The sequence below is a fragment of the Leopardus geoffroyi genome, chromosome B3 (genome assembly GCF_018350155.1).
Source record: "Leopardus geoffroyi isolate Oge1 chromosome B3, O.geoffroyi_Oge1_pat1.0, whole genome shotgun sequence".
Lineage (NCBI taxonomy): Eukaryota > Metazoa > Chordata > Mammalia > Carnivora > Felidae > Leopardus > Leopardus geoffroyi.
Window position 1 is genome coordinate 122,115,457 of NC_059337.1, and position 18,413 is coordinate 122,133,869.

At 49.8% G+C, this 18,413-nt stretch overlaps 1 protein-coding gene across 8 annotated transcripts in view; it reads left to right on the forward strand.

The window, feature by feature from the left end:
* Positions 1-18,413, forward strand: part of TMEM63C (transmembrane protein 63C) — a 73,525-nt gene that overhangs the window by 14,545 nt on the left and 40,567 nt on the right. For 6 of the 8 annotated variants that reach the window (XR_006705174.1, XR_006705175.1, XM_045451651.1 and 3 more), the window contains exons 2-3: positions 5,305-5,449; positions 17,822-17,884. The gene's annotated coding sequence lies outside the window, so the exon portion shown is untranslated. Of the gene's footprint in view, positions 1-4,751; positions 4,825-5,304; positions 5,450-17,821; positions 17,885-18,413 lie in introns of those variants that run through there. The other 2 variants (XM_045451652.1, XM_045451654.1) reach the window with 2 other exon arrangements.

Consider the following 18,413-nt stretch of genomic DNA (forward strand, 5'->3'; position numbering starts at 1 on the left):
CCCAGCAGAAGAACTAACTAGAAAGCCTCAACAGACCAATAATCATGAAGAAAACTGAGTTTTCATAAAATCCCACCCCCAAAAACCTGAGGTTTATCAAACCTTCAAGAAAGGGATGATTCTACCTTATTTAAGAGTGACCAACCATACCAGACCATGAGAAGAAGAGGTTCCAAGTTATTCTTTGAAGCCAGTGTGACACTGACAAAGAACACAGAAAAAGATAAAAATTACTGGAAAAAATTGAATTTATGAATATTGGTGCAAAATTCATAAATTAATATTAATAAATAGGATCATACAGTGTTATGTTTAAAAAACAAATACACCACAAACAAATATCTTAAACAAAGCAATAGGTCAAAAGAGGTGAAAAATCACATAAACAGCTCCATAAATGCTAAAAAAGGCCTTAAAGGCATTTTTGACAAATTCAAAATAGTCCCTGATAGTAACTCTTCTTTTTAAGTGTTTTTATCATGTTATTTTTTTTCATTTTAGTTTATTTCATCATATAAGTGTGCTCTTTAATCTGCATTCTCTATTTCACCCACCCCCCACCTACCTCCCCTTTGATAACCATCAGTTTGTTCTCTATAGTTAAAAGTCTGTTTCTTGGTTTGTCTCCCTTTTCCTTTTTCTCATTTGTTTTGTTTCTTAAATTCCACATATGAGTGAGATCATACAGTATTTTGTCTTTTGCTGACTGATTTATTTAGCTTAGCATAATACTCTCCATCCACATCGTTGCAAATGGCAAGATTTCATGCTTTTTATGGCTGAATAATATTCCATTGTGTGTGTGTGTATACACACACATAGTATTATATATATACTATTATATGTATATATTATTATATACATGTATACATACACACACAAATACACAATGTAATATATATAATGGAATACATATACACACACACACTGTATATAATGGTATATATTGCAATGGTATATATATAACACAGATATATGTATACATATAAATATACCACATCTTCTTTATCCATTTATCTATGGATGACACCGGGACTGCTTGCATAGTTTGGCTATTGCAAATAACGCTGAAATAAACATAGGGGTACATGTATCCCTTTGAATTAGTGTTTTTGGGTTTTTTGTTTGTTTGTTTTGGTAAATACCAAGTAATGCAATTACTGGATAATAGGGTAGTTCTATTTTTAATTTTTTGAGGAGCCTCCGTACTGTTTTCCAGAGTAGCTGCACCAGATTGCATTCCCACCAACAATGCAAGAGGGTTCCTTTTTCTCCACATCCTCACCAACGTTCTGTTGTTGATTTTAGCCATTCTGACAGGTGTGAGGTAATAGCTTATTGTAGTTTTGATTTGCATTTCCCTGACGATGAGTGATGTTGAGCATCTTTTCTTGTGTCTGTTGGCCATCTGTATGTCTTCTTTGGAGAAATGTCTGTTCATGACTTCTAACCTATTCTTTTAATTTGATTATTTGTTTTTGGGGTATTGAGTTCTTCGTATATTTTGGATACTAACCCTTTAGTGGATATGTCATTTGCAAATATCTTCAGTAGGTTGCCTTTTAGTTTTGTTGGTTGTTTACTGTGCAAAACCTTTTTATCTTTGATGTAGTCCCAGCAGTTTATTTTTGCTTTTATTTCCCATGCCTCAAAAGATGTATCTTGAAAAATGTTGCTACGGCTGATATCAGAGAAATTACTGCCTGTGCTCTCTTCAAGGATTTTTATGGTTTCAGGTCTCTAATCCATTTTGAATTTATTTTTGTGTATGGTGTAAGAAAGTGGTCCAGTTTCAATCTTTTGCATGTGGCTGTCCAGTTTTTCCAACACCATTTGTTGAAGAGACTACCATTTACCATTGGATATTCGCTTTTCCTTTGCCAAAGTCTAAGTGGCCTTATAATTTTGGGTTTATTTTAGGGGTTTCTGTTCTATTCCATTGATGGATGTGTTTATTTTTGTGCCAGTCCCATACTGTTTTGATTACTTTAGCTTTATAATATAACTTGAAATGTGCAATTGTGATAACTTCAGTTTTGTTTTTCTTTTTCAAGATTGCTTGGGCTACTCCAGGTCTCAATTTTAACTCTTATTTAATAGGAGTAGATGGATATTCCTTAACATAATTTTATGCATGTGTATGTATGTGTGTGTGTGTGTGTGTGTGTACAGATATACACACATACAAGGGGAAAAGGACCACTAATACCTTGAGCATTCTTTAATACTTCTCTAGAAGTATTAAACAATCCCATACAAATTTTGAAAATAAAAGGTATAAAAGGAGGCCAGTTTATCAATTAAAGCTGTAGATGATGAGATTGACCACCTGAAGGAAAAAAGAACAAGATCATCCACTGAAAAACTAGGAGAAATAATAAAAGAATATAGTAAGATGACGGCTAATAAATATTAAAGACAACAATGTATAGCTCTATTACATATAAACTTTAGCGTCTTATATAATGGAAAGAAGCATTTATAATATCAGTAAAAGTGCTAAACATAATTAGAAGTCAGCCTAAGCAGAGGTGGCAAGAGCAGATTCTTACTACTGCCGTTCACTCCTGGTGCCCCAGCACTTAGAATAGGGCCTGGCAATGGTAATAAATATTTGTCAAGTGGTGGCATGGCTCCCAGATCAATGGAACAGAAGTTTATCCAGACAAAGACCCACGCACGTCTGATAGACAGCAGGGATGACAGTAATCGCTGACACGAAGTGGTTCCCATGTGCCAGGCACAGTAGGACGCCCTTCACCTGTAGCCTAGCACGTGACCAGTCCTGGGACACAATCTGTGCACTCAAGAAGAGTGTGTGTTCTGCAGCCGTTGGGTGGGGTGTCCTGCACCTGTGTGTTGGGACCAGTTGGTCTGTAGTGTTGGGTATATTCAAGTCCTCTGTTTCCTTATTGATCTTCTGTCTGGTTGCTCTGCCCATTATTGAAAGTGGTTTATTAAAATCTCCTACTGTTACTGAGTTACTCTTTCTCCCTTCCATTCTGTCTGTCTGCTTCACCTATTTGGGTGCTCTGCTGTTAGATGCATATATATTTATAATTATTATAACTTCCTGGAGAATGGACCCTTACATCAATATGTAATATCCTTCTTTGTGTCTTGCTGCAGTGTTGGACTCTTAGTCTACTTTGTCTGATGGAAGTATGGCCACCCCTCCTCTTTTTCAGTTACCATTTGCATACAGGGTCATCCCCCATCCTTTTGCTTGTGGCCCACGTGTGTCCTTACAGCTAGCTGAGGTGAGTCTCTTATAGACAGCGAATACTCGCATTTTTCTGCACCTTTTACCTGAAATAACTCACTTAATCTTCACAATAGACGGTGCTATTGTTATTACCATTTTCAGATGAGGAAACCAAGGCGCGGGAAGGTTAGGTAACTTCTCTTAGATCCAGTGAAGCTAGAATTTGAACCAGCACTTGACTCAGAGGTCATGCTCTTTGTATCCATCCTACTACATAGTTAAATTGAGATTTTACATTTAGAAAAAGGGTGACTGGGTGGAGGGAGGGAAAAGATTATTCATACGTGACTTTGGGACAACTATCTAGCCCCTTGGGGGAAAGAAATAAAGCTGGGCCATACTCCTATAGGCCTTACTCCTATAAGGAGTAAGCTATACTCCTTACACCAAAATATATTCTAGAAAAAAAAAAAGATTAGAAAGAAGGAAAGATTAAAAAGAAAGAAAGAAAACCCTAACAGTACTAGTGGTAAACAGGGGCAAATGATTCTTAGGATGCTCTAATAAAAAATACTTTTCACCACAGAAAAATCTGAAATTTTGTGCAAAACATGGCATAAATAAAGTAAAAAAGAATATGACAGTTTGCAATACACATGACAAAAAGTTAATTCATTGCCTTAGTTTAGAAAAACCTTTTAAAAATCAGTAAGATAAATTGGAAAGGACATAGGCAATTCACAGAAAAATGCAAAGGCCGGTTAATCAATAAACATGAAGATAATGTCTGCCCTTTCTGATAATTAAAGAATTACACACCGAAACGATAACCATTTTTCAACACTCACACTGGCAAACTTTAAAAAAACTGGAAAACGCACAGTGTTGTCGAGGTTGGAGGCAACAGGCACTCTCGTGCGTGGCTGGGCAGTTCAAACTGGCTCATCCTCTTTGGAAGACAATTTGGAAACACCTCTCAGAATTTCAGGCCCACCTAACCTTCGGCTCCTTACCCCTGGGGATTTATCCTCCAGCTAACCTCACACACGTGCACGATGATTATAACCAAAGACGTTTTTTGCAGCTTTGCGCGGCAGAAAGGTAGAAACAACCTAAGCATCCATCGACGAGGATGGATTCACATAAATTATAAGTGCATTTTTCAGCGGAAGGCATGAGCTGCCGCAAAAATGAAGGCTCTGTCTGTGCTGGTATGTGGGGACGTGTGGTGTATGTTAACAAAGCAGAGTACTGGAAATATGTTCCTGGCTGAGTTTAAAATAAAGAGGCAGGCATACATATGTATTTGTCATTATTTATGGGAACATTTTTGCAGAAATGCACAGCAGGAAGTGTGGCTCTGTTTGGAAGTGGAGCAGGGGTTTGGGGTCGCAGGGGGAGGTTTCATGGTGCATTTGATTTTTTTTTTTTCCCCTACAACCGTGTTATTTTCAGAATTTAAAAAGGAAAAGAAAGCAATTAGAAAGGGAGAATACCATTTAAATGCCTCACCCTGAACTATCTCTTTAAATTTGTTTCTCGGTAGGTTCCCTCTTGTTACATCTGTAATTTTAAATCTGGAAGGGCTGAAGAGATGTCGCCAAAGGAAATGAGGCCTAGTGAGGTTTCAGCAGCTGCCCAGGGCCCCTGGCTGGGGGCAGAGCTGGGACTCCTATGATGCTACTTGAAATCCCCTGCTGCTTATGGGCCCCCCTGAGCTCCCCAGCTCAGCGCTGCTGGCGGTGTCTGGGTATCTAGGCTGAAAGCCCCCGTGTGGGAAAGTGGGGGTGCTCCAAGTCACCAGGAGGGAAGTGGCAGAGGGGACCTCGGTGCTTGGACTCCTAGAACAGTGCATCCCCAGGCTCATGCTCACCTGGGATGAAGGGTGGCTCCTGGCTCACCCACCTCAGGGATGGGCAGCTGGATGTGGAGATAGGGCAGACTGGGGGGTCATGGCTTCATCTGGGGTGCCCCTCGCTCCAGGAGAACTCCCCTGAGGCAGGCCTCATGAGAAGATGCTGACGAGCATGTTGGGTGAGGGCGCTTGGCTTGGGGAGGCTGGGGAGACCTGAGAGTGCTTTGTTGTCCCTATGCCACAGAGCCTTGGAGGAACCCACCTTCGTTGTCAGGAACTGAGCAGGGACAAGGCTGGGCCGCTCAGAAGCACCTGAGGACCGATCAAGAGGAGGGAGGGCCAGTGAACCACCCATCTGCCTGAGCCACAAACCTCACCTGCTGGTCCAGGTAGGTGCCCTTGCAGCCATCCCACCCAGCAGTGCTAAGACCCTCGTGCCAACTCTCTCTCAGGCTCAGGAAATGTGACCACCCCACTGCCCATGGCCTGTGGCTTTGCAGTCAGTGCTTGGGTGAAGGTTCTCCCTAAACCCTCCTAAACCCACAACCTGAAAGAGGTACAGGAAAGCCCAGTCCTCTCTCCAAAGGACACTGCCCCAGGTGACCTCGACTCCCAAAGCCTGGGAAGGGGGCCAAAGGCTACTCTGGCTCCGGTAGGATGTCCCCTGCCTGAAGAAACACCCACTCTGAACCCTTAGCTGGGTCTCGACTGGCTCCTGCCCAACTGAGCCTGGTTTGAGACAGGCCTAGAACGCAGCCAGACACAGGGATTGGGACAGATGGTATCTCCATAGACTCTTAGAACTGGAAGGGATCTTAATGATATAATCCAACCTCAGTCTCTTTTAACCTCTCAAGCATAATATCCATAGTGTTGTTGACAGTGTTGTAGCTGAACATGTCTAAGGAACCAGCTGTAATCTCGTCAAAACAGCACCGAAAGCCCTTGGGTCTCAGGCAGCCCTTCGTGGTTCAGCCCCTTCCTCCCTGCCCAGCCTCAGCCAGGAGGACCCCCAGTCCTTTCCCCTCCTTCCACCTACCCAGTGACTCGTAGCAACTCATCCCCCTTTGTGACAGGGACACTGGCAGTGATCAGACATCCCAAGCAGAGGGCATTAAAGCCAAGTTAGCATCGCTTTCTCCCTAGTTTAAGTAAGTTAATAAAATCAAGAAGGGGGGTGCTTGGGTGACTCACGTCATGATCTCACAGTTTGTGGGTTCAAGCCCCATGTCAGACTCTGTGCTGACAGCTCAGAGCCTGGAGCCTGCTTTGGATTCTGTGTCTCCCTCTCTGCCCCTCCCTTGTGTGTGCTCTAGCTCTCTCTCAAAAATAAATAAACATCAATCAATCAATCAAGCAATCAAATCAAGAAGGGATTGGGTAGTCAAGACAGGCTCTCACAGTAATAAGATCTCTCTATCTGAGAGTCTCTAAAATCTCTTTTCTACCAAAGAAGTTAACCGCTGTGTAAGCTATTGGCCAAGAACACTGTGATTGTTGCCATTGTCAATAAAAGCGATCATGGAGTTCTTTTCTGTGCAGATCAAAGTGCTTGATGTTCACATCTCCCTTAAAATTTCCTGGCCCGGCCTGTGAGAGCTCTCCAGGTCAAGGAGTCTTAGCCACAGGTGAGTAGTTCACGTCCATCTTTCTGGCCATGCGCAGACACCAGCCTGCACTGGACCCTGGTCCGCCTGGTCTAGATTGCCCCGAGAGGCAGCATCGAATTGTGGTGGAGAGCACAGGCTCGGGAGCAAGGAGGGCACAGGTCCCAATGCCACCACCCACTAGCTTTGTGATCTCTGTGTACGCCAGTCTTTTCATCTGTGAAATGGGGATACCAGCAGTCCCCAGATATTTAATACAGATATTAAAGTTAATATCTGTAAAGCGCTTGGAACAACCTCCAGCACTCAGTGAGTGCTGACCCGTGTTAGCCCTGGTCATTACAAAAGCCACACTCTGCTTCCTGATTAACCTCCCTAAAGCAAAGCAGTCATCTCTCTGCCCTGCTCCAAAACCATCCATGGCTCCCCATTGCCCATTCAGTGACTGTGTCTAACGTGTCCTTTAAGGGCCTCAAAAGCAGCAGCTTTACTGTTTTCCTTGCACATAATAAGGAATCAGTAGTGTTTGCTGAGAGAGAGGGTTTCCACCCTCAAGGTGGGTGAACTGAGTCCCTAAGGAATGGAAGCACAGCCCCTGGCAGCCCCACAGCTGGGGGCTTGATCCAGGCTCTTCTGCCTCCCCCATCGTGCCCCGGCAGGAGCAGCCCTGGTTGCCTGTCGCTGCATCTGCCCAGGGGGCAGATTTGGTTTCCCCCGGAGCTGCGGGGGCCTCACGTGCAGAAGGCGCCATTCGGGCTCCAGCCCTCCTGGTACATGTCAGAGTGAGGAGGGGATGCCCGGCCACAGGCCAGAGCAGGCAGTGACCACAGTTACAACTCACACTCAGATGAGTTCCAGCCAGGTGGCAGACGCGGCGTCTTTGTCCTCATCCATCCCTGGGAAGTGGCCAGAACCTCAGCTCCCATAGGTGGGAAGCCCAAGGCCAGCAGAAACCACCCGCGACATGGCACCTTGGTCAGGAAACCTGGCAAGCCCCGCATCCTGCACCTCACTGCTTCCCTGGCAGAAGAGAGGCTCGTGCCACAGAAGAGCGGGCACCGGGTTGAAGTAGGACAAACTCATGTCCAAAACCGGGCTCCTCACTGGGTGGGGAGACCTTGGCCATGTCAGTTAGCTTCTCTGAGCCTCTATTTTTCCATCTATAAAACGGGAGAACAGTACCCATTCCATTGGATTGATGGGAGGCCAAAATGGATCGAAGTGCCCAGGGGGCACCTGTACAGTGCCTACATGGGGCGGGGCACCCTGTAACTTGTGGTCATTTGGCTCCGTCCGTCAGAGGTGTTCTTCCAAGCTGCCAGGTGCAGCTGCCTCCGTCCTGCAAGCCTCTCACTTTCCTTAGTTGAAAATCTCCTCGCTTGGCCTCCACTCTAAGATGAAGAAAAGCGGTGGGATCTTTGGCAAGGGAGGGGAGAGAGAACAGTCCAAATCTCCGAGTCCTGGCAAGGGCGCGAGGCTCGGTGGAGAAGAAGCAGAGCTCTGTCTGGCTTTTGCAGAGATTTTCCACACCGGTGTTGGCACGCTCAGGAAGCCAGGAGTGAAGTGACAGAGAGGGAACCCAGTAGACCGTGCTGGTTCCTGCACAGAGGCGTGTTTTGCTTTATTCATTCAACAAGTGAACGAATTTGTTGGGATTCCAAGCGGTATGCTAAACACTGGAATATTCAGCAGCAAGACAGATAGACATAGACCCTGCCCTCATGGGGCCTTCATTCTAATGAGGGCGAGGACAGACAAGAAACAGCATAAACTATGGGCAAAGGGTGGTAGGAGATAAATCCAGTGGAAAAACAGGGGAGGAGAGGGGATGGGAGGGCCTGGGGAGTTTGATTATTAAATACGGTCATCAGGACAGGCCTCACCAAAAAGGTGACATTGGAGACGCCGATTGTCTGCTCCCCTCGGGAACCTCTGAGAAGCCCGTGAGCTCAGAATCGGGGCCAAGTGCCCTTCACGAGATCCCAGGATAGGAGCTAAATCTAGAAACCCTTCTAGTCCCAGCCCAGATAATGTCATGCCCTTCCTCTGAAACCTTCAATAGTTTCCTATTGCCTATGCAATTAAGTACAAATCATTCATTCTGAAATTCACGACCTTCCTTTTATCTCACCAGACCCTGCTCACCCCACCTCTGCAGCCTAGTCTACCTGCCGTTTCTGGAATATTCCACTCTCTGCTTCTCTCCATCACTCATCTGTTCTCTCTGCCCCACATGCCCCTGTCTCAATGGTTTCTGTTAGCCTGCCGCCTCTCTGAAGACTTCCCTGACCCTGGGGAGCTGTGGTCTCTGAGCCCCATTACCTTGGCTTTACCTTTCTCATGGCCGTTACTCTCTGCCTTTGGTATAGGCATTGGTTTAACTATGTGATCTTTCCATGAGGCAGGTGTAGGGCTCAGCAAACATTGGCTGAATTGAGTATGGCCAAGCTCAAAGGTCCCCAGAAATACTGGGACAAGTGGTCGTGGGGGTCGGGGGTTGTCCCACTCACACAAAGAAGGCAGAAGAGGGAGACAAGCAGGAAAGGAGAGAGGGAACCGAAATGTAGGTGAGACAGGATGGAGGTACTAGTGAAGAAACGGGACAGAGGTTCCCCGCTTGTTTCTTCTAGTTGAGGCAGGTTGTCAAGAGACAGAGGGTGGGTTTTTTCTTCCCCAGAAATAGCTACTACCCCCTTCAGCATCCCAGACCAGTGTTTCCTGGTGTCTAACTAGAATACGTCTTACCGCGGCTGGGGCTCATTTCCTCTGGTTCTATCCTCTGAATTCAAGGAGCTCTTTTGAGTCCTCATTCAGTGAGGATCAGAATGACTTTCTTGACTCCCCTGTCCAAGAGGCAGGAGCCAGGTCACGATGAGGCTGGCCCGTGGCCTGGGAGTTTATGCTCTAGTTGAGGAGGCCAGGACCCCTCTCAGAGATTGCTTGGGGGCCAGAGTGCGGGGACTACCCTATGTCACAGAGGCTGTGCCAACCCGTCACTCCTCAGCCACTCTCCAGGGCTGGCCCTCATCATGGTCAAATCTGTAACCAGAGAGCCCCCACTACAGCAGCACCGTCATCCTCAGGCCACTTGTGCCCTGGGCCCTCTCTGTCCCACAGGTCCCGTGAAGCCACGTGAGCCAGCCCCGCAGCCTCTGCCATCTGGCTCCCCTCCATGGCTGGAGCAGCTGCGCTCTGGGCTCTCCCTCTACCTCTCTCCAACCCCCTCCCCCTGCCACCACCGCCTCCCCCCGCCCCCCCTACCACCACCCCTGCAGCAGCCAGCCTGGCTCCTGCCCTATTTAGACAGATGGGAACAGAGCTGGGTGTCCTTCCCATCTCTGCCGCCCCAAGGGGTGGTGCGTTTCTATATGGGGACCTGAACTCCCCCAGGGGACAGTCCTAACGTAATCCGAGCCCACCTTCCTCTCCACTTTTGTGGGGCTCCTCCAGGAATGTCGTGTGCCCTCGGGAAGGCATTCCCGTGGCTGTAACCCCAGCTCCAACTCCGGGGCAGAAGCCCCATGTGCACCCAAGGTTAGGAATGTGGCTGCTGGACTCAAATCTCTCTTTAGTGACAGTAGTTCTCACCTTGGAGTTGTGAGGATTAAAAGAGCCCACGCTTACAGACTCTGAGCACAACATCTGGCAGTAAGCCCTCAATGAACGTGACTACTGCTGTCCGACTTTGAAGAGCCGCCTTGGCCAGCACCACCTCCAGGCAGCCTTTCTGGATTGTCCAGGGCTCCTCCTCTGTGCTCCCGGCACCCCTTCACCAGGCCTCTGGAGTGCACTTATGCAGACCTGTCACAGTTTCTTTGGGGTCTTTGTACCCACTAGAATCTTGTGCTTTGACTATAAGCACCTTGAATGCAAGGAACAGTCTGGCCCATTATTTTGCTGAATGAATGGTTTCATGAGTGACAGGCAGCCGGGAGAGACGGACTGAGAGAATAGGATTGTGCCTTCCAGGCCTGACTTTTCCAGGGCCTGTCCTGAAAGACCAGGATGCCCACACTGAGGCCTGGGGGTAGGGTGAGGAGGCTGAAGACCACCCCGCCCCGTGTCCCATGGCCCAGTGCAGTGATCCTCGAAGCCCCATTCAGCAATGTCAGCATCACCCAGGAACCCAGGAACTTCTAGACTCCACCCCAGACCTGCCACATCAGAAACTCGGGCAGGGAGGCAGCATCTGCGGGAAACAAGCCCTCCAGGTGATGCTGAGGCACCAGAGTGTGAGAACCACTCTCATGTTCCAGAGTAACTCAGGTCCATAGGAGGTAGAGTCTCGGGGGTCTCTGCTCTGCTGAAGGCTTCCAAGAAAGCTGTCGGCTAGGTCCCCAGGACATAGCTCCTGCTGATCCCACGCTCCTGAGCTTGAGACCCTTTTGCTGACAGGGCAGCTGCGGGGGAGAACACTGTCCCCACAGACCTCTCCTTTCCCAAGCGGCACTAGACCAGAATGGGTCCAACCGGGTCTTGGTGCTAGGGCCTCCCCACTGCCATTGACCAGCAGCCCTTCGAGGCCAGCCCCTGTAGCAAAATTCAGGGCAGACTTCTGGAATATTAGGGCTAAGAAAGACCCTAGAGAGCATTGGCTACATCCATGAGTTCTCTCCCCCTCCCCCAACACACATGCACACACACATACACAACTCAGCATGCCCACATACAAATACATAAACATGCATGCTCCCCAAAGCACACACAAGCACACAAACCCCAAATAGTCATAAACACATTCCCAAGCACACCCAAATGCCACTCCCCCTACGCAGATGCACACACACAATACACCGATACACCTCAAAATACACAAACATAAATGCGTAGGTCCACTGGATCCATTCCGAGGGCAGCTGTAGCAAATTACCCCAGACCCTGCGGCCACAAACCACAGACGTTCATTTTCTCAGAGTTCTGGAGGCCGGAAGGGTGACATCCAGTGTGCTGGCAGGGGCTGTGCCCTCCTGCAGGCTCTCGGGGGGACGCCTCCCTGGCTGCTTCTGGCTTGTGGGAGTGGCCGGCACCCCTGCACCTTGACTTGTGTGATTTCATGTCTCTGTCTTGGCCTGTGTTCTCGTGGCTGTCTTGTCTGTGTCTCCATGAAGACTTCGTATGGGGACACCAGGCGGTGGCCTAATGGCCCACCCTAATCTAGTACGACTTCACTTTAACTAGTTCTATCCACAGAGACCCTATTTCCAAATAAGGTCATATTCTGTGGCTCCAAGTGGACAGGAATTCAATCCAGTCCATTCACACATTCCCAAATGCACAGGTATGGAGACAGACAGACAGACACACACACACACACACGCACGCACACACACAGAGCCCTGGCAGATGAGAACCCTCAGATCCTGAGGGGAGAAGAGTCCTCGATGTTAGAGTCCCCGCCTCTGGAACCAGCACAATGCGGGTCACACCCTGCTATGGCACTTATCCTGGCACGGCTTTTCATCTTGGTTTGGTTTTTGTTTGTTTGTTTGTTCGTTTTGCTTGGTTAGGTGTGCCCAGTACAACACTCAAAAAGCGAAAAAGAGAATATAATGAAATTAAGTCTTCCTCAGGAGGCTTCAGCCCCCACCTAGTTTCCTTCCCAGAAGGCAACCACTTAAGCGTGTCCTGGGTCTCCTTCCAGAGACCAGGCAGATGTGCAAGGGGTGGCGTTTTCCCTGCGCCATCGTCCGTGTCTTGTTTTCTTCGCTCAACAGAGCATCTGTTACTCTTTATTCCGATTACCTGCTTTCATGTTTTGGGGCCTCTCCCACCTGATGGAACAAACACTCACTGCAGCCAGGTCCATGGACCACTCACTGAGGCCAAGACCACGGACCGCTTACTAGGCCAGGACCACGGACCGCTCACAGAGGCCAGGACCATGGAACTCTCACTGAGGCAAGGACCACGGAACGGTCACTGAGGCCAGGTCCACGGAACGCTCACTGAGGCCAGGACCACGGAATGCTCACTGAGGCCAAGACCACGGACTACTCACTAGGCCAGGTCCACAGAACACTTACTGAGGCCAGGACCATGGAACTCTCACTGAGGCAAGGACCACGGAACAGTCACTGAGGCCAGGTCCACAGAGCGCTCACTGAGGCCAGGACCACGGAATGCTCACTGAGGCCAGGTCCACAGAACACTTACTGAGGCCAGGACCACGGAACACTTACTGAGGCCAGGACCACGGACCGCTCACTAGGCCAGGTCCACGGAACGCTCACTGAGGCCAGGACCACGGACCGCTCACAAGGCCAGGTCCACAGAACGCTCACTAGGCCAGGTCCATGGAATGCTCACTGAGGCCAGGACCACAGACTGCTCACTAGGCCAGGACCACGGACTGCTCACTAGGCCAGGTCCACGGAACACTCACTGAGGCCAGGACCACAGACCGCTCACTAGGCCAGGTCCACAGAACGCTCACTAGGCCAGGTCCATGGAACGCTCACTGAGGCCAGGACCACGGACTGCTCACTAGGCCAGGTCCATGAACCGCTCACTAGGCCAGGTCCATGGAACGCTCACTGAGGCCAGGACCACGGACCGCTCACTGGGCCAGGACCATGGAACGCTCACTGAGGCCAGGACCACAGAACGCTCACTGAGGCCAGGACCACAGAATGCTTACTGAGTCCAGGACCACAGACCGCTCACTAGGCCGGGTCCATGGAATGCTCACTGAGGCCAGGTCTATTGTAGTTTAGCTTTCCTCCCCACTTCCTAGCCAGTGCAGGCACAGGGGAGGTGTCCAGTTAAGGCTGGTTCTAGTTACACATTGACCAGTCATTAACAGTGGGTTGGGTGTGCATGGGCTGGGGCTCAGCCCCTCTGTCTCCCCAGCATGTGGCACAGTCCACCAGAGGCCGTCCTAGCAGCAGCAGGAGCTGAGGGGGACAGCACCCAACAGTGCCTCCTGCCTGTTAGCTCCTGCTGCCGGGCACCTTCATCCTGCTCTAACTGGGGCTGTGCCTCCCCTCCGGAGCCCTCCCCTCCCAGCCCACTCAGGACTCCCTCAGAGAAATCCAGCGGGCAGGAGGCTGGGGAGAGGACAACAGTGCTGACCTGACGACGAGGAGCCCTTTGCCCAGTCTTTGCTAGCCGAAGGCTCAGTCCCGCTTGTTACCACAGAGACAGGAATTACGGTAGTAAATCAGGATCGAAGTGAAGCCTGCAGCTTGTGGAGGGAATGTGTTTGCTCCACAACACTCAGATAAGAGATGTGCCAGGTGTGTGTGTGTGTGTGTGTGTGTGTGTGTGGCTGCTCAGCCTGAGATCTCACCGTGCCCTCAATCTACTGATTGAGCTGAGCTCCAGGGGGGATGGGGTGGCCAGGGGCCACCCAGCCCTGTGAGACTGGAGGCCAAGGACATACTCGGCTGCAGCAAACCTCTGCTCATCTGTGGGAGAAAGGGCTTAGATTCGAGAATTTTTAGGAGGCCCTCCAGCCAGACACTCTGGGTTGGAGATCGGGGGGCCAAGTGAGACCCACCCCAGCCTGCTGCCAGTCATTCCTTTCTTCCACAAATATTTGCAGAGAGACAGACACGAGTGGGGAGGGGCGGAGAGAGAGGGAGACACAGAATCCGCAGCAGGCTCCAGGCTCCGAGCTGTCAGCACAGAGCCCGACACCGGGCTCAAACCCACGAACCCACGAACCCACGAACCCACGAACCCATGAACAGCAAAATCATGACCTGAGCCAAAGTTGGACGCTTAACCGACTGAGCCATCCAGGGGCCCCTTTTCCACAAATATTTGTAAAGCACCAAGCTCTAACCAGCACAGCAGAGAAAATACTAAGCAAACGTAGCCATTAAGGAGCTTTGCATCCACTGGTGGAGCCAGCCATTTAGTACGTCATCTTGTAAATGAACGTCAAATGTACTAGGTTCAAACAAGGAAAATAATACTTAACTGTATTGAGCCATTGCTGTATAGCAGTACCGTTCTAAGTGTTTTATGTGAATTGGTTCATACATTCCTAACACCCAGCCAATAAGGTAGATGCTATTAACGTCTCCATGTTACAGATAAGGAAACCGAGGCACAGGGAAGCTGAGATATTTGCCCAAGGACATGGAGCTTATAAATAGCAGAGACAGCATTTGGGACCCACTCCTAAATGTCATACTGTGTCTGTGACCCAAGATGCTCTGAGGCATGGAATGTGGGGGCTTCACCTGGTCTGGGGTTCTTCCCTGTGGAGGCAAAAACCGAGCTGCAATTAACTAGGGGAAAATGAGTTAACTAGTGGGAGGGAGGAATATTCCAGGTGGAAGGTCTAGCATATGCAAGGGACCTGTGGTGGCAAGAGAGAAGGTGGCATGCCACTTACTAGCACCATGACCTTAGGCAAGTGATTTCACCTGTCTGGGCCTTAATTGTCCTCTCATCAGGGGATGATTTTAGTACCCTTAGGTACTTGTGAGAGCTACATACTTAAATGGAAAGTATTTCTCCTGTAGTAAGTGCTCCATAAATGTTAGCTATTAATAAGATCGTGCCCCTCCCACACACACCGAGGGCCTCCTGGGCTGCCCTAGCTGCGGGATCTGGGCTCCTCACACAGAAGATTTGGCCTTGAGATGAGGAGGGCCTGGCCTGCTGGCCTGGCTGGTTAGGACAGCAGTAGCTGAAGCCAGGCCAGGTCTGGAAGGAAGGAGGTGAGCGCCGGACCAGGGGACTGACTAATAAAGACAGAGCTCGTTCTTTTTGAAGATTTGCCCACTTCCCCAAGCAAACCTCGCCTGCGGCCTGGGACTGCCCAGCCTCCAGCTTCTGCCACTAGAGGCCAGGACGGGGAGAAATGGGAGGGGAGGAAGGCCACATACTTCCCCATCAGATAAGATGTGCAGTTGAGGAGGGGAATGAGGATCCTGACCCCCCCAGCCGGCATCCCCACTGTCACTCACTGCCCCTCCTTGGCCCAAAAAGCCAGGCTGACATTCTTCCATGCATAGGAAGAACAGAGGCAGCAACCTCCAGGCTGCAGTTTGTGGGGTCTTGGACAGTCCTCCCCTGGTCTGTTCCGGAACAGAGTAGGCGGGAGGAGACCAGGAATGGTCCAGTCTGGGCCCTTCACCAGCACGTCGCAGATGACCTGGTGCCGGTGACGGTAGTACTGGCTAATGGCACTGCTTCTCAAGCATTTGCAAAGGGGTTTGTGTGAGTTAACTCATTCCGTGTTCACAACAACCTTGTGAGGCAGTGCCATTATCCCCGCCTTCCAGAGGTGGAAACTAAGACCCAGAGAGCTGAGGTCACTGTCCTCACAGTGCTGTCACACAGCGAACAGGGGTGGACCTGGGATTTAAGCCCAGACAGTCTGGCTGCAGACAGTCCACTGCTTCCCACCGCCCTGAATAACCTCCCTGTGTTCATGCCTCCCTAAAATTCATGCCCGAAGAGAAATTCCCTGATGCCCCTGCACTGGGCAGGTGGGTGCCCCTGTTCTGTGTTCCCTTACAACCCTCAGATTTCAAGTTGCATTCTTTCCACTTCTGCTACTTTGGTCTCCAGAAAGCTCTCTCTACCCCTCTTCTTCACACCCAAGAGCTAGAAAGAAGGAAGAAGGAAACCTCTCCAGAAAGGAGGTCCAGTCGTGGTTTAGGGGTGAGGACAAAAGGCAGGACGATGCTCTGGGTTTCCATGACACTGCCTCTGCTTGCTGCTGAGGAAGGTGCTGAGATGGGGGCGAGGCTCTCTTCTCTCTTCTGTTTCCTCACCTCCTTCCTTCACCTGCCTCACCTTCCTGCAGGCTGCACCTGCCCAACCCTGCCGATGGACTGCATCCCACTCCAGGTTAGAGGCTCGGACCTTGTGTCTGGAGGCCCTCCTAGGCAGAACGGCAGCTGGGCCATGCCTCTCCCAACAGCAGTCGTCTCCCCAAACCCCAAAGACTGGGAACCCCTTGAAGAGGAACTTGTGTTTGTACTTCCTGGGAAGAGTAGATTTGCCACGAATTGTTGTTGAACGAACAAATGAACAAATGAAAGCATAAACCAGTGATCCATCCTGCACTCGAGCCATGACTACTCGTTTTCACATTCCCAAAACACCATGCTCTGTCCCCCCTCTGGCTCTTGGCCAACATGGTTCCCTCTGTCCATGCTCCCCACCACACTGCTGATTCGAATTCCTCGCATCTCAGCTCAGAGGTGACTTCCTTGCAGAAGGCTTCTCTGACCGCTCAAGGTGGGCCCTCCCCATGACCCCCTTTACCTGGGTTACCAAAGTGTGCCAGAGTGTGTGGTGGCTTGTGCCTGGCATGCTTACAGGTCTCCCCAGTGAGTCTGGGAGACTCATATTGGTGAGAAACAGAACTGCCAGGCCCCCAGGGCCTCGCACGATGGCTGGTGCATGGTAGGTACTCAGCCCTTCTTTGTGGAAGGAAGGAAGGGAGGAGGAGGGAGGGAGGAAGGGGGGTGCTTTTGGAAGGAGAGAAAATGAGTGTGTAGGAGTTAAGTGGAAAAGAGCAGCATCCAGGACTCAAACCTCCTTAGAGCCAGATGGAAGGCAGAGCTCTTCCCAGCCCGGCCCACCCCCTTCCCTCATCATGTACGGTATTAACCAAATAAAAGTCACACGTCCTTCTGGCTGTGCTGCTGGTCACCAAGCACTTGCACATCCCTGCCCTGGTTCCAGTCCCCCAGACAGCCCTGACAGGGGCTTCCCAGCTGTTCCCTTTGTTTTAAAGATGAGATCCAGCAAAGGGTGCTGGGCAAGTGCATAGCCACTCGCCAAAAGATGAACTTAGACGCTTACGTCACAGCCTCTGCAAACTTTAACTCAAAATGGATCACAGACTTCAGTGTCAGAGCTAAAACTATAAGATTTTTTGGAGAAAACATAGGAGTAGGCAAAGATTTCCTAGACACCATCACCATCCCCAAAGCACGGTCCATAAAAGAACATTTGATAAACTGGACTTTGTCAAAATCCAAAATGGTGGTGCTTCAAAGATACCATGAAGAAAACAAATAGACGAGCAACAGACTGGGAAAAAGTATTTGCAAAATACATGTGATAAAGGACGTATATCCTGAACATAAAGATGTTCAGGAGCCCTGAGAGATGATGCCGCCCTGGAAGACGGCCTGGGCCCCTAGGCCTTGTGGTCTTTAGATTGCATTTGTTCTTTTGCAGCTTCCGGGTAGCTGAGCGAAGCCCCCAGGCCTGACTTAGACCCTCTCTGGAGAACTGACGCAGGTAGGGAACGGCCCTCCAAGGCCTTCAGATCGCGCCTGCGCCTCCCGCGCCCCGCCTTCCCCCGCGGCTTCCTCAGCGCGGGCTCCCCCAGGTGGCCGCCAGCAGAACTGTACCTTGGTGCCGCAGCTGCCAGAGATGCCAAGAGAAACGCTCCTCGGGCTACTCTGGCTTTTCCTGCAGAAGGCTTGCTGTTAAACGGTAGCACGTTCAGGGGCGCCCAGGAGCTCAGTGGGTTAAGCCTCCGACTCTTGGTTTTGGCTCAGGTCATGATCTCACGCTTCGTGGGATCGAGCCCCGTGTCAGGGCTGTGCACTGACAGTGTGGAGCCTACTTGGGATTCTTTCTCTTTCTCTCTTTCTCTCTCTCTCTCTCTGCTTCTTACCCCACGCGCTCTCTCTCTTTCAAAATAAATAAGTAAACGTTAAAAAAAAACTATAAAAAAAGGTACCATGTTCAGTGTAAATCCTTGTAAGTTTATATTTAGCTAAACATGCTTGTGTCAATGAGTTAAGCAGTGACCTGGGGTAGT